Raw genomic sequence first — 15,677 nt, forward strand, 5'->3', positions numbered from 1 at the left:
AGAATTGCAAGATCCTTTTTTAGGTTTAGTCCAGATATCTGTTTCTCAGAACATTTGTCTTTTATATAACTTTGTCTTCTATATGAGTAGTAACTAGGAGACAAGAAATGAGAGAAATGGATTTTCTTTATTTTCATGTAGAGTTATTTATAAAAGTACACACATAGGTGATCTCAGAAACAGTAAAAAGTTCTACATGTCTTTCATAAGATTACGGTAATTAAAGCAGTGTATTATTGGCATAGATAGTAAAGCACAGGTGAACAGAACAGAGAAGATAGACATGAAGCTGGTCACAGCACATCATAAGAGTATATGACAAAGGAGCTTTGCAAGTCATCACTAAAGGAATGAATTTATTTAATGAATGATAGTAGAAAAACAGACAATCCGGGTGAAGTCTCTATTATCTGCTTTCACCATTGGAGGTCAAGGCATGTCTAAATGAATTCCAGATGGATTAAGAGTGAAATGTAAACATAAAACCATCAAAAATCCAAGAGACAAATGGATTTATTTACAAAACAGAAACAGACTCATAGACATAGAAAACAAACTTATGGTTACAAAAGGGGAGTTGGGGAGGGATAAATTAGGAGTATGGGATTAACAGATACACACCAAAATATATAAAATAGTTAAACAACAAGGACCTACTGTATAGCACAGGGAACTATATTTAGTATCTTGTAATAACCTATGATGGAAAGGAATCTGAAAAAAAAAATTCTTTGCATCACTTTGCTGTACACCTGAAACTAACACAATATTGTAAATCAACTATATTTCAATTAAAAAAAGAGAAATAATGCCTTATATTAAATGTTAAAATAACAGTAGGATTCTCCGAATATATGAATATATATATGTATGACTGGGACATTGTGCTGTACACCAGAAATTGACACATCATAATTGTCTGTACTTCAATAAAAAAACCCCAAAAAACTAGTAGGTTTCTCAACTGATATTGGGAAAAAGTCAAGGGAATCAGAGAGGCAATGAAGTCATTTCAATTAAAAAAAATTCAAAAGAAATGTAAGTGATCTCAGTGGAGAATGGGACCTTGTAATTTAAAAAAAATAGGAAAGATCGATAGATTAAATTCTATAAAATGTAAAATAGTTTGGTCAAAATACCATAAGTAAAATTAAAACACATGTAACAAATGGCAATCAGGTATACTAAGAGCTTGTTAAAATCCAAATTGATAAATGCTTTGCACCAATAGAATAATGAGCAAAAACCCAGATAATTCATAGAAGTACACATTAATGAAAAATACGTTAAAAAATTCAGACTCACGGGTAACAAAATGGTTATTTGGATGCACTTCTGTGGTTCCATTTTTCATTTATGAAATTAAAAAATAATGCTTAACTCTAGGGAACACCTGCGGGAAACAAGCCCTTTCATGTACTCCTGATGAATGTGCAAATTGGTGAAATCTTTTTTTAAAACCATTTGTCAATATAGATTCAGACTTCTAAAAATATTTACACCCTTTGCTCTAGTCATTTCATATCATGAAGTCGTCAGAGAGGGGCTGACTGACATTTATACACTGCAGTGTTCACTGAGGCATTATTTGTACTAATGAAAAACAGGAGACAACTTACACGTTTAAGAGAGAACGATCATTAGTAACATTTGGTACACCAAGAAACAGGAGTAGTACGCAGCTGGTGAACATGTTGTCTTCAAAGGCTATTTCATGACATGGAGAAAGCCTCATAAAATGATGTTTAGTGCCAAACAGACACGTTCATCCCACTTCTGGAAAAGAAAAACTTACGTTTAGAAATAAAACAGGAAGAAAACCTGCCAAAATGTTAACGGTGGTTATCTCTGGCTGATAGAATTACAGTGTGTTGGTTTACTCACCCCCAGATTTTCAAAAAAACTTGTGTTGTACAGTGCAGAGCAGAACTAAGAATCTTGTGAAAATAAGTTGCAATGTTTATTTTCAGTAACCCGAAAAGCACTGCCCACAAGCATTTTTATTGTGTTTATCATACTCTACCACAATCCTTTATCTAGAATTCAAGTTCCTTTCTGACAGTTTCCCTGCCTTTTTTCTGTTTTATTGCTCTTTGCTCTCAACCCACCCCCTTGCCCTCCAGGGCCCAGACCTCCTGGTCCCCTAAGCCCTTCTCTCCACCTGGAATTTCCTCAGGGCTGATCCCTGAACTTGCAGGGCCCCAGGGCTTCACCTCTACTCTGGGAACATCTTCCCAGGCCAGCCTCTGAGCTCCCACAGGCCTTTATCATGTTCCCCTGTGATCTGCCGTTCTCTGTGGGCGTCTGTTTCTACAGCAGATTCCGCATACCCTCGGGGCAGCCCCGTGTGCATCTGGTACGATCATGGTTCACAGAGGTCGTGTTAGTACACAGCAGGTGCTCAACCAGTATCTCAGATTGTCTCCTTCTTAATCTAATTGTGGTCATGCAGTCCGCCAGCCATTTGGAAAACATTTACAGGGGCACGTCTCCCCTCCACCTGACCCTGCTCCAAACAAGATCATTTAGTGACCACGGGACCATCTGTGAACCAAAGGAGCAGCCCCAATGGAGGGGAAATGAGGCTGCGGACCGAGCAGACCTTTAGTATCCCACCCCCGACCCCCACTTCGGGGCTCTCCCTCCACCTCCATACTGGTGAGGAATTGCCTTCTGTATGAACTTCAGGCAGAGGCTTGGGTAACCTCACAGAGGAGAGGGCATTGCAGAGCGTGAGGACTTCTGTTCACTCCCTTTGCAAAGAAATGAAGTCATCCTTCATTTTAGTGACGGGAGTTTTAGGGAGAGTGGGGCCTGTGTTACAGGCCCAGCTGGGTTTATACTGGAAATTAGGGCTGGAAAGGAAAATGGAGGCAGGAGCTGATGGCACAGCCTCCCAGGCCCACGGAGGGGACGGGTACTGGGCTGGGGATGAGACAAGAGGCCGTGGGTAGAGAGCCAAGCTGCAGTTCCCAGGCTCGAGGCTCGAGGCGTGTGAGCTTCCTGACCCATCACTTGCTCAGGCCCTTGGAGGGGCCCTAGCAACGTTACAGTTAAAACTCTGACTGACTTTTCTTAGGGAGGTTGCCCCAAATCACAGAAGCTTCCGGCCCCACCATCCGTGGCTCCGAGTCTGGTAGGACTTGTCTAAATAATTCGGACCCTTCAGCTCCAAGGGATGACAGTTCATCAGAAGTGCTGCTAAGGCTTCTGAGTTTTCAAGAGCAGCAAGGAATCCAGGTTTTTTCTTTTTTTTTTTAAATCTGAAACCTCTTATATTTTATTTATTTATTTTCAAGTTTTTAAAATTTTTTATTGGGGCATACTTGATTTATAATATTGTATGAGTTTCAGGTGTACAACATAGTGATTCACAGTTTTTAAAGACTATATTCCACTTATAGTTATTATTAAAATATTGGCAACATTCTCTGTGCTGTAAGCTATTACATTTTAGATGTTGGCAACTTAAAATCCAAAACCCAAACCCTCTCTGGCCAAAACAAGTCCTACGTGTAGGCTTGCTGGAGCCCATGGGCGGCCAGACTGACGTCTGGATATTGAGTCCGTAGAAATTCCAGAACTGCCGAATGCCCGGGACGGCTCTGCCACAGCTCCACCTTCCCTCCCCGGCCTTGGCCCACCGAGGACAGGTCAGACCGGGTCTAAACCAGAGAGCTGTGCTCTTTTCCATGGCTACAGCCAACAGCCAGGCCATCCCTAAGTGTCTGCCACGGGTCACAGCGCAGGGAGCTGACCGAGGGTGTGGATGGACGCGTTGGTGTCAATTCCTCTTTACAACTGGCCAGGCCAACTGGAGCACGTGGCCCACAGACAGTGACAGGCAGCAAAGTCACCTTGTGAACATCTGAAGACAATGCGGACCGGCAGTCATTCTTCTCTGGGTACCAAGTGCTCTTGGAGGTGGGCGAGGAAGTGTTTTGTGCTCCTCTGTAGGGCGGCAGCCGATGATGTCAGGAAAGATGTACGTAACGGCTAAAACGGAAAGCATCGCTTCTCTGTAAGCCCCCAGTTGTCCTGAGACTAGGCCGCCCAGTATTCCAGCCTGCAGACTTTCCGCAACGCGGACAAGCGTTAGGAACTAGAGAGGGCCCTGCAGTGAAAGGAACGGCTTCTGGGTACCACTCCACGGGCAGAACACGAGGCTCTTATCAAGCTCTGGTGTGACAGGGGACATCAGAAGGAGCTGCAGGCTGGAACTGGGAGCAGAACCTGGCAGTTAGGGCTTTAGGAGAGAGAGAGTCACGGCTGATGGGACCGAGGATGGCCAGTGGCTGCCCAGTGGGTGTCCCTCCACTGTCAGCACAGATGGGTTTATCAAGCTGCTTCAGTGGTTCCATCTTGATTGCTAATTAGCTTCTTGTGGGGTCTGCTTTGCCGCAGAGTGGCTTTGGGGGCAACAATTTGGCTTTTAATTAATCTGTTGTGGTGACTAGTCTTGTCAAGCAGGGGGCCAGAGCTGGAGGGGTCTGCTGTCAAACCCGCACTTCCTCTGCGTCTGCCGGAGGCCACAGCAGAAGTGGGGGAGCGGCAGAAGGTGGAGGGTGTGGGGCAAGTTGTAGAACGTTTACCTCTACTGGGGGACTTCAGGGAGCCGTCCTCTTGTGCACCTGCTTCTTCTGGGAAAGGGTCTATCGGAATTTCCCGCAGCAGGTTTGAGCACGTCTCACCACTACCTAGAGAGTTTGACAAATCCACACTCACGCCTGCGTTCCCCCAGGGTTTGCTGTATTCCAAGCTCTTTGTTTTGCAGCTGAGCCCCCCAGCCCCCCCGGGGGGGAGGAATGAGTGACTTATGCGGATGGGGCACAGGTGAAAGGGGCGGGACCGAGCCTGGACCACTTCATCTAGAACCTCATATCCTGACTTCTGGCATCATGCCTTTTCAACTATGACCTCCCTTACCCTGAGCAGGATGGTGGGATTTCTAGAGATTGTTAGGGACAAGATCTGGAGACCCCAGGAAGGCTGTTTTGGTGTGGCACGTGATCTGCCAAAGCACTGTGACTATTTCAGAGTCGTGGCTGGCTTTCCATGCCCTGAGTGCCAGCACCACGCTCAAGGCTTACTTCTTACGAGGATTCAATGCACTCCAATTGCTTATCAGTCCATTTCACCCTAAATTTACAAAATCTTTATTTTTCGGGAACTGCAGCAGATAATATGTGATAGGAGGAGATTAAAGAAATGAGATGAAGGGTTTTTCCTTTTTCCAGGGAGGTGGCAGCAGCCTGCCTGAAACCTTCTTGGTAAACAGTATTCCTGATATGCGCTTGGTAGACTTGCTGCACATCATGTACAAATTCACTCCCTCACAAATTAATGTATGACTCTCTATTATAATCCAGGCCCTGTTCAGACGCTGGGAAAATAAGATGAATGAAATACATTCCCTGGAGTTTGGAGCGCTCATAAAGGATGGTGTGAAAATGAGATCACCCTTCTCTGGTCATCACCCCACTCAGTCCTGAAGCCTGTTTCATCTTAGCTTCTATGAGATCACTGGGTCCCATAGGTAACTGGCCACTGAGGGAGGAGGGACATATTTTTATTGTTCTCATCTCATTCCTACCTGGCCCTGGCTGATTCTTTTGCTTTTCTGTGAGTTAAAAATTCAGTCTTGAGGGCCTGCTGAATTAAACAAGGGTGTTTCATTCTGATTACTGCTAACTGGTTGTAGCATTTTTAGAAATGTTCTAGAGTCCAGCAGTGTTTCTGCTTACACAGGAGGAGGGCCACTTAGCAGCTGATGATTCACGTAGGATGCCGTCCACCCAGGGACAGTGGCGGGGGCGGGGGCAGGTGAAAGGGCCCAACTCAGGCCTCGATGGAAAGGGCCTCCATGCACTAGGGAGGCAAACTCACATCAGATGGTCTAGGGTCAAGATTTCTCTGATTTTGGTTGCTTGCACTTTCTCTATGTTGTATCTAGGTGTGCATTTTTGCAAAATTCGTGTTACTTAGGATTTGTTGGGCTTTCAAAACTGTAAGGTGATGTTTGCCATCCATTCTGGAAAATTCTTGGCTGTCGTCTCTTCCAATATTGCCTTTGTTCCAGTATTTATTTCCTCTCTGGATGCCAATTAAATGTATGTTAGGCCTTTTAAATGTATTTTCATATATATATATATATATACATACATATATATATATATATATACATATATATATATATATTTTTTTTTTTTTCCTCCAGTTCAAGCTGAATTCTTTTGTTTTTTTTTTTCTGCCCTGTCTTCCAAATCACTAATTCTCACTTCAGCTGTGAGAACCTGTTCTTAGCCCAGCCACCGGGCGTTCTTAACTCCAACAATCCTAGTCCTCCATTTGCAAATTTCTACTTGGATCCTTTAAAAAATCTTTTACATTATTTTCTCCTGTTTTTAGTTCCCTGTAACAATTTTCACGTGTGGCACTTGTGTTTCTGAATATAGTAAGTAGAGTTCTTTAATAGTCTGTATTGAAAAATTCCCATTTCTGAAATCTTTGTGGGCCTGTTCCCACTCCTGGCTGTTTCTGCTCTGCTTGCTCATAAGGACCTGATTTCTTGGGTGTTTCTATTCTCTTAGTGGGCATTAGACATTGATAAATATATATGTGTGTAAATAAATAAATTCAATAAATAAATGCAATAAAAATACTCAATGCCATACACGCATGGCATGGAATACATTCGGGCATTGAGGGCACTGCCAGTCTGAAGCCACCTTAATCCAAGTGCAAAGGCTGAGATTCTGTGGCCTCAGTGATGATGTGAACCTGTTACAAGCCCAACAGCTTTAGCCCTCCTCTTCCCTCTCACCTGGGACCCAGCTAAAAATGGCGAGTGTTTGATCTGAATCCCAACTGTGGCAGGCCCTGGGCTTTGGCCTCGTGAGGCTATGCAAACAAAAGCTTATTTTCAAATTTGTTTTTTCTTTTATTTTTTTCCAAATTGACAAATACTTTAGGATAAAGCTTTGTGGGCTGGGCCAACCTCTTGGGAGTTTGTCCTTTCCTAGATTTTGGCAGGTGTTTTCTTCACTCCCTTATTACTGCTTTGATGCTTTTAAGAAAATTAAAGAAATATTTCATCCAGCTTTTTAAGTCATCTTTGATGGGAGGGTTGGTCTGAATTGCTTTGTCTGCCTTTTCCAAAACCGGACGTACCAGATGCCCTGGCTTTAAATCCCAGGTCTGTCACTGATGAGCTAATTGACGTTGGCCAAGTATATTCCCTCATCTCTGAGATGTATTCATGATACCCTAGCTACTTGACAGTGTGTCTGGGATATTTAAATATGAAAAATTTTGAAGTGGTCCAGTCTCATTTTTGTTGATTATTTTGTTGATTACTAGAATGTAAGCTCTGTGAGGATGGCAGAGTGACTTTTCTCACTGCTGTTTTCCCAGTGGTGCCAAGTGCACAGCAGATGCTCAGTAAACATCGAAAAGGAGAAAGGGCTACTGCATATGTTTTAAAATAAAAACATATTGGGAAAGTGCACTCATGTTGGGGGGGGAGTCAAGCTCGAATCTTCGTAACAGCTCCTACAACCTAGAAGATCCTATTCCTCTGTATTATTTTATAAACCTGGCAGTGAGATGGATACAATTGTTATTTTGTTTTTGTTTTCCCCTTGGTTTTATTTTGACTAGCATCTTCACCTTAAGTGGAAGTATTATGTCCCATTGCTTTGTGGAAACATGGTCCCATCCTGCTGCACCCTTGGACTCTTTCTAGTTTGGGGCTATTAGAGATCATGCTGGCTTCTTTATTTGCAGCTGACAGTGGAAAGAATGAAATGTGTCTATTATCAAGTCTTGGTCAGGCTCCTTTCAGAAGAAGCATGTCTTTCCGTGCTTGAAGTCTGGCATCATCTTCTTGAGCATAAACAGAATCAACAAAAATTGATCCTTGAGTCTCCCAGAGAACAGCTCAGGCTGCTTTCAAAGCCGATTAAAGAAGGAAGTCATACGATGTGGAATCCAGGGTCACTGTTGAATCCCAACAATTAACTTTTGTATTTCCTTGGACAGAAATGATTTTAATAAATGCCCTATCAATCATTGTTGCTGTGGACATTCTTTTTTTTTTTCTTTTGCAAACCAAGGAGTGATTTAAAAATGGTTATGTGGTTTCTTTTAAGGCATTGAAGCCAGGGTGCGTGACTACCTCAGTCCACACTCTTCTGCAGCTTTTGAGATAAACAACTAAATTAATTTTGTCATCAGAACAGCTGAGTAACCCAAGGATACTTTTATTTAATGATCACATGATTGGGTGAAAAAGTTGTGACAATAAGAACTACCACTTACTGATTGCCTCTGTGTTCAGTGTTTTACAGTTATTCATTCTTTAATGTTCTTAAAACCATACAGCAGGGCAGGCACTGTGGTTGGTTCCATTTTCTGAGAGAGGTTTTGCAACATGCCCAGGGCCCCACAGCTAGGGAGCAGCTGAGGCCAACCAGTGGTGCCGAATTCAGGGCCCACGCTCTTGTCCCCACCCTCACCGCCCACTGACTTCTCATCTCCAGTGAGGAGGAGATGACATTTCCTATTTCCAAGCTGTCCCCTGTTGGAGCATCCTCATGCCCAGGGTTTGGGGGTTCATTACGTTCAACAGGTGTTTCTTTAGGACCTAGCAGTGTTTGCCCCTGGGGCTCTGGGTAAGGTGACTTAAAAGGTGACAAGGGACTTTAGACACAGCTTCTGCCTTTTGGGGCTCCATGACGAAGTCAGACATCTGTCCACATGGAAATGAGCAACTCGAGTGGCCCATGGGGTGGCATGATCAGTAAATGTGATGGGGGCCCAGAGGTAGGAGGGGTGGGCGGGCTGATTGAGGAGAGGGAGCCCTGACCAGCCCATCTCTCAAAGGATCAGGAGAATAGGATTTAAAAATTCCATTTTAAAGATAGAAAAGCTGAGATGCAGCTTCCCCTGTACATGAAGATAATCATTTTGAATTAGCATCCAAAGCCAATTTTTTTAGATTTATTTACTTTATTTTAATTTAATTTATTTTTTGAAGGGGGGAGGTAATTAGGCTTATTTGTTCATTTACTTACTTTTTTAATGGAGGTCCAGGGGATTGAACCCAGGACCTCATGCATGCTAAGCATGTGCTATACCACTGAGCTATTCCCTCCCTTCCAAAGCCAAATTTGATGTGTTTAGTATTTCCTGAGTATACACTTTGGGTTTGGGGTCAGAAAGTAAAAATGTGAACCTCTCTTGGCTAGCACCCATATGCCTGCTTCTCCCTCCCATTTGCCATTTGCCATTGGCGGGGAAGGTGGCAGGGAGGGTGTGATGGCAGATGGGGGAAGAGGGCTCTGAAACCTTCTTTTGTCCTGGTTCACTTCTGAATCAGACTGGAGCTCAAGCCCTCTGTGACTCTGTGAATATTCTGGTTTCTGGTGAAAAGGCTGAGTGCAGAGGGTCAGATGAAAACTTTAGGCTTTATGAAGGCACAGCAACAAAAAAGTTCAAGTGTCTTGTCCAAGGATACCTATCAAGCCAGAAATAGAAGTCGGGTCCCTGGCCTGCCAGTCTAGGGCTTCCTCTAGTTGAACGTTCCGTGTGAGTCACAGCTTTGCCCAGTGCAGGGAGGCGACCAAGAGGCTCAGTGTCTTTTCATAACCCTCGGTAGCTGGGTTGAGGGAAAGAGAAGGTTTTGTTCATGAGCTCATTCCAATCTGAACGTGTCCAGATGCCCAAATATTTGATTTGAGCCTGGTTGCTTAGAGACCTCCCACTGGGACCCAGCTGCCTGAGGGCAGGAGGGTGGTATTGGCTTCACTTCAGATTTCTGCCAATTTATTTTGAAACCAGAAAACCTGGAACCTTGGCCTCCCCAAGGCAACCACGGGGAGAGGAGAGATCTGAGTCAGCTGAGCAACAGAGGAAAACCCCCCACTGACCTTCTGCCAGGGGTGTGTAGGAGGGTTAAGGACAGGATTCTGACACAGTCATGGTTGACTGGGGGTGAGATGTGCTGGGAGGGTGATGAGGAAGAAACTGGAGCTTCGTGCTGGATCATGCAGGAGACATCTCGAAGCAACCCCAGGGATTCCAGAGCAATGCTGGACTTCTGAGTTCGAACTGGGCGTGGTGAAGCCTGCCTTGCCTCAAAGCCAGTGTCTTGGGTTTTAATTATCCGGTGCCTTAAACCCCCTCAGGGAGTGCCACTGGCCAAAGTGAGGTCAAGAGGTGTGTGAGGGGTCAGTACCCGGGGGAGAGCTGGAGAACCCCGCTGCTCACTCTGCTGAGGACAGCTGAGCATAGCAGGTCTGCCTCCCGGTTGTCATGGGTAAATGACTACCACTGCATCCCCATCCTGTGCAGCTGAAAAGAACCCCTTAGGCCAGACCCCTGACCCCAGCGCCATTCTCAGGACCAGGCAGTGATCACTCCAGGCATGAGACTTTCTCCAGGGTATTTTGCTTCTGAATTTGGCTTTCGTGCTTATTTATAAGTGTATGCAAGTGAGAATCATAGATTTTGCTGCCAGGATTTTCGTATGAGAGTTGTCATGTCATGTCATGTCATGTCATGTCATGTCATGGAAAGGTTGTGGATGGTGACTCTTGGCTTCCCCCAAAGCCCTCCTTTCAATTACTGACTTGCTTAGAGGCAGTATAACCTAGGAGGTTTTGCTTTCGAATAGAACTGAACTGCGGGCTCCATTCTTTTCCGCATAGACGCATTCCCTTTGGTGAAAAAATACTTCAAGGAGTATTTGTCAGGTTTGAGAAGTGCAGGCAATGAGCAGTGTGGTGCTTGGGAAAAATCAGCTGGAAATAGGAAGGAGCTGGAAATTAAATATGGAAACAAGAGAGCAAAGGGACTAGTTTGGGGCATGCAGTCACTGATTTCTAAGTCATTCTGAATTTGCTCCGTGAGATTCCAATCAAGTTTGCTTGACTGGAAAGGAAGATGAGGAAGGAGATGGATGCCCAGTTCCATGCACAGAGGACTCTGAAAACCAGGAGTGACTAGTTTGAGTGTAATGGGGAAGATCGGGGGAGTCATGCAGGCATCTCACAGCTGGGTCTGTGGTTCAAGAAGGCATCACGCCAGCAGATAAAATAATTTCCATCTTGGGGACCAAAGAAAAGATACCCTCCCTCCAGCCACGAAATATGGCTGAATCCAGAGAGAAGGCCCTTCAGTAAAGCAAGTTTGAGCTGTTGTGTCCGCGTGGAAGAAATCTGCAAGAGAGCTCTGGACTCGATCCCCCCACCCTTCTGGTTAAGTATACTGCATCGTCTAAGATACCACGGATTTGTTTCCATGAAAGAAGCTGTGAGATCACAGGGCTGCACTGTGATGTCATCATAGAATCTCTGTGGCGCTTGACCAAGAGAGACAGCCTCTTGCTTCGGATACAGATATCTTGCTAATGAGGAACCTTGGCAGGGAGAGGAAGGCGGCCACTCCAGATAAGATAAATATGGCAGACAGAGGGCCAGATCCTGCACAGAGATCTCGAATATTCCACAGGATAGTCAGCCAAAACCTGTCTCTTAGTTTTTCAATAATGATGGATGACAAAGCCTGGGGTAAAAATAAACCCACTTCCAGTGTTGTTTCTGGCTGGTTCCACGGGAAACAGCATTGTTAACCTTGAGGGGACCGCCGTGCTGTCTGAGATTTGGAAGTCTGGGCCTCTCCAGGGAGGGGAGCGATTGGGGAAGGAGGGGCGTTCCGGGGCATTCGGGCCCACGTTCCGTACTTGGCGCCCTTCTTACTTCCTGTGTCAATTCAAGTAGAAGAAAGGCTCTTCTCGTGGCTGGTAATTTAAACATCCTTCCTTCACGTGCCAGTTCTAGGCCAGCAGTTTCAGGAGGTAGAGGAGCTGACATTCTGTGTAGCTAACACCCTAGTAATCCCACCGTCTGCTTTATGTCCATCTGGGGTATACATTCCACCATGAACTCTGGGAAGAGCAGCTGGGCCAGGAATGCGGAGAGACATTTTAAATTATTTTTTGCCCAATAACTTTCTGGTGAATATTTTTGCCCCACTTTCCTCTGTTTCTAGAAACACTTTGGAGAAATAGGACCACAGTGGCCCACAGGGGCACTCTGTCACCTTGAAGGAGCACATCCTTTTGAAAAAATTCAACAAGTCATTTGCTTTTATAAAAAACACTGCTCTCCACTGATAGGTCTATGGTTTAAACATAAATACTGATGTGTTGCTGGTTACAGACTTTTTTTTTTTTTAAGTTTTGATTTTGAAGAGTTAATGGCCACACTGCCAACACACTCTTAGAGAATAAGATATTAGCCGGACCCGGGGAGGTTTTCTTTAGCAAGAAAACCCCTGCCAGAAACAAGAATCCAAGACATCCCAAGATTGTGGACATTGACTATAAAATGCAGCCGTCCAGGGGAAGTCTGGTGGGTGGGTGTGTTTTTGGTACGATGTTTTTTCTTTTTAAACTATTCATTTTATAGTCCAGGCAAAAAACCAAAAAGCCAGATGTGACAGCTATTTTTAAAAAAAATGCATACTATTCATATCTTCTGTGCACCTCCTGCCTTTCTTCTGAGAAGTCCACAGTGCTTGGCTGGTGTTACTTCATCCCTGTATGGTACCCTCAGCTGAAGAAAGGATTGGAAAATGCCTGAGGTCAAGGAATGGGTTAGATATCAGACGAGACCTGGGTTCTTTCTTACTGCACCACATCTTGCTCTGGTTTGTACTCTGTATTCAGTGCACCAACATTGGAACAAGTGGGATGCCTTTCACACCAGTTGTGTTTGAAAGTGCTGTGCCCACTCCATTGTTTTGCTATTTGTAGCCCAAAGGGAAGAGTCTGAGCTTGTGAACAACTCTCACCAGACCGACTGACAAACCTGATGACTTTTTGGCTTATTTCCTGCATCAGGCTGTTTGCAAAGTCAATTTTGCATGGTGTACCCTCCCATTCACCAGTAACCGGACTCCAGGCCCACAGCTCTAGGGCACTGGAGTTAAGATTCCGTGATGCCCCTGACTGTCTCTGAGACTCACGCCCACAGAGATGCCCCAAGAGTAGTTGCATTGTAGGACCCTGGCTAATCAGTCCAGACTCGGCACATATTTAGGACTTCACCCCAAATTCTCTCCTTGGCAAAATCTTACTGATCTGTCCAGACCCAGTTTAAAAGTCTTCCTTTCAGTGAAGTCTCTTCTGACACCTCCAAGAAGTCAGACCCTTTCTAATCTGAGCTTCCCCACCACTCTCTGTGCAAACCGCCATGATAGCCTCAATCACGTTTTATCTTTACTTCCTGTTTACACATCTGTCTTTGTCTCGTAGATGTCAAACATCTTGAGGGCATGAACTTAATTTCGTTCTTTTTTCTGTCCAAAGTGTCTATTTAAAAGTCCCAGCTCAACAAATGTCTCACAGAGAAATTAAGGCACTCAGAACAGTCGATGGACACAGTTCAGGTCAGCTCACTGGTGTTACCATCCATTGTCCCGATGCCCTGATACACCAGCAGTGGTAATTTACCAAATATTGGAAGATATCTGTTAAGATTGACTTCTCTCCTTCAGCATTATTTAAGTGACTATCATTTCAAAAATGTTTGTGGTTCAATTTCAAAAATGCTTGTGGCTCAAACTGCTGAAGAGGAAGAGAGAATGTCTTACAATTAGGCTCCCATCTTTTGATAATTACTCATTTTTACAGGAAAAGATTTTTTAAAAGATTTGAGGTTTTGGAGAAAATCAAACTTTATGGGCAGTTTTTTGAGGCCATTGTGGTTGGTTGTGTAGGCCTGGCTTACAGCTTATTTATTGACTAAATGACCTCAAATTCTGTAAATGCATCTATGTACATCATTCAAGGTACCTCTCGCCGCTGTTTGGAACATACTGTTAAGTTGAAATATAAATTGATGAGAATCTATCTCAATGTCTGTTGTAGATCACGTTCAGGGTAGAAAACCAGGGGAGGTGCTGTTTTGGTTTCGGCCCGGTTCCCCAGATAAGAGGAAGCACACTTACTGTGCTCAGTGTCCTGGATTTTATGCGTATTGCCAGATGCACTTCCTTGAGTTAAGAATAGACTCTTTATTCTAACATGAACTGACAAGACTGTGTTTCAATGTCAGCTGTAGAAGAAGCAGGGTCCAGGTCTGGGAGAACATTGAGAAAGGCCTGACGCTTGTTTCAGGTCTAAGGTAGACAGAAAAGAGGTTCTGTCCACTAGGTAAAGATCCAAGCGGGTGTGTTCACTTAAAGGTCCCTGGGGGGTTGAAAAAAAAGAAGCTCAAAAAACAAACATACAAAGATACATTTGTGGATGGGGCAGTCATTTGATTGTCCAATTTGGGTTTTGAACAGCTATCATTCTCCTCTTTTCTTTACTAAAAAGATGACTTTTACACTATGGGGGACACCTATCACCTTTGCCTGCTCAACATCCATCCTCTTTCAGTAACAGCTTCTCAGTGTTTGATGCCTTTTAAATGACACTTTGACAGAGGGATCACAGTGTGACAGTTAAGGGCAGGGCTCAGGAGCCAGGCTGCTTGGGTTTTATTCATCTGTGCTGTGTGCCCTGCAGTGTGTTTCTTAACTTCCAAATCTTGGTCTCCTCCACTACATAATAGGAATAGCAATGTTACCTACTGCCTGGAATTGATGTGAGGATTGATAAGGAAATATGGTAAAGCACTTCGAACAGGGTCTGATACATGATATGAACTTGGTTAAGTGTTAACTATTATTATGAAATTCTTACATCACAATTAATTTTCTTAGGGACTTTATAAACATGGCCTCTATCACTGAATGTAGCTTTAGAAGTCGATGAAAGGCTGGTATAATTTTTTCCCCATCACATATAACTTGATTTTTTTTTCCCTGAGAAGACCAAAGGACTATTTATTTAGAGATAAGTAGTTTTACTAGGACAAGTCTTGATACTGATGATCATCCATATATTTTCTTTTTATTTTTTAATTTACAATTTAGTTTACAATGTTGTGTCAATTTCTGGTGTACAGCATCATACTTCAGTCATACACGAACATACATATATTCGTTTCCGTATTATTTTTCACCACAAGTTACTACAAGATACTGAATATAGTTCCCTGTGCTGTACAGTAGGAACTTGTTGCTTATCTATTTTATATATATCAGTTTGTATCTGCAAATCTGGAACTCCCAATTTATTCCTTCCCACCCCTTTTTCCCCCTGGTAACCATAAGCGCGTTTTCTGTCTGTGAGTCTGTTTCTGTTTTGTAAATAAGTTCGTTTGTCTTTTTTTTTTTTTTTTCCAGATTCCACATATAAGTGCTATCATATGGTATTTTTCTTTCTGGCTTACTTCACTTAGAATGACCATCTACAGTCCACCCATATCGCTGCAAATGGAAAAATATGGAATGCTTCACGAATTTCAGTGCCATCCTTGCACAGGGGCCATGCTAATCTCTAAATCATTCCAATTTTAGTATCTGTGCTGCTGAAGCGAGCACATCATCCATATATTTTCTGATACATGATGTACCCCTTCAATCTGTAGATTAAGGTCTGTCTTCATTTCTGGAAAGTTTTCTTGAATAACATCTTTGAATAATTTTTAATTGAAGTATAGTTGATTTACAATGTTGTGTTAGTTTCTGGTGTACAGCGTAGTGATTCAGTTATACATATATAT

The 15,677-nt window shown here is 43.6% G+C and overlaps 1 non-coding gene across 1 annotated transcript; it reads right to left on the reverse strand.

Moving 5' to 3' along the window:
- Positions 1-15,391: 15,391 nt before the first annotated feature.
- Positions 15,392-15,495, reverse strand: LOC116279862 (U6 spliceosomal RNA). Its single transcript, XR_004189161.1, has one exon. It is a non-coding gene; the product is annotated as a U6 spliceosomal RNA (small nuclear RNA).
- Between the last annotated feature and the right edge of the window lie 182 nt (positions 15,496-15,677).

The sequence above is a fragment of the Vicugna pacos genome, chromosome 35, assembly GCF_048564905.1.
Source record: "Vicugna pacos chromosome 35, VicPac4, whole genome shotgun sequence".
Classification (NCBI taxonomy): Eukaryota; Metazoa; Chordata; class Mammalia; order Artiodactyla; family Camelidae; genus Vicugna; species Vicugna pacos.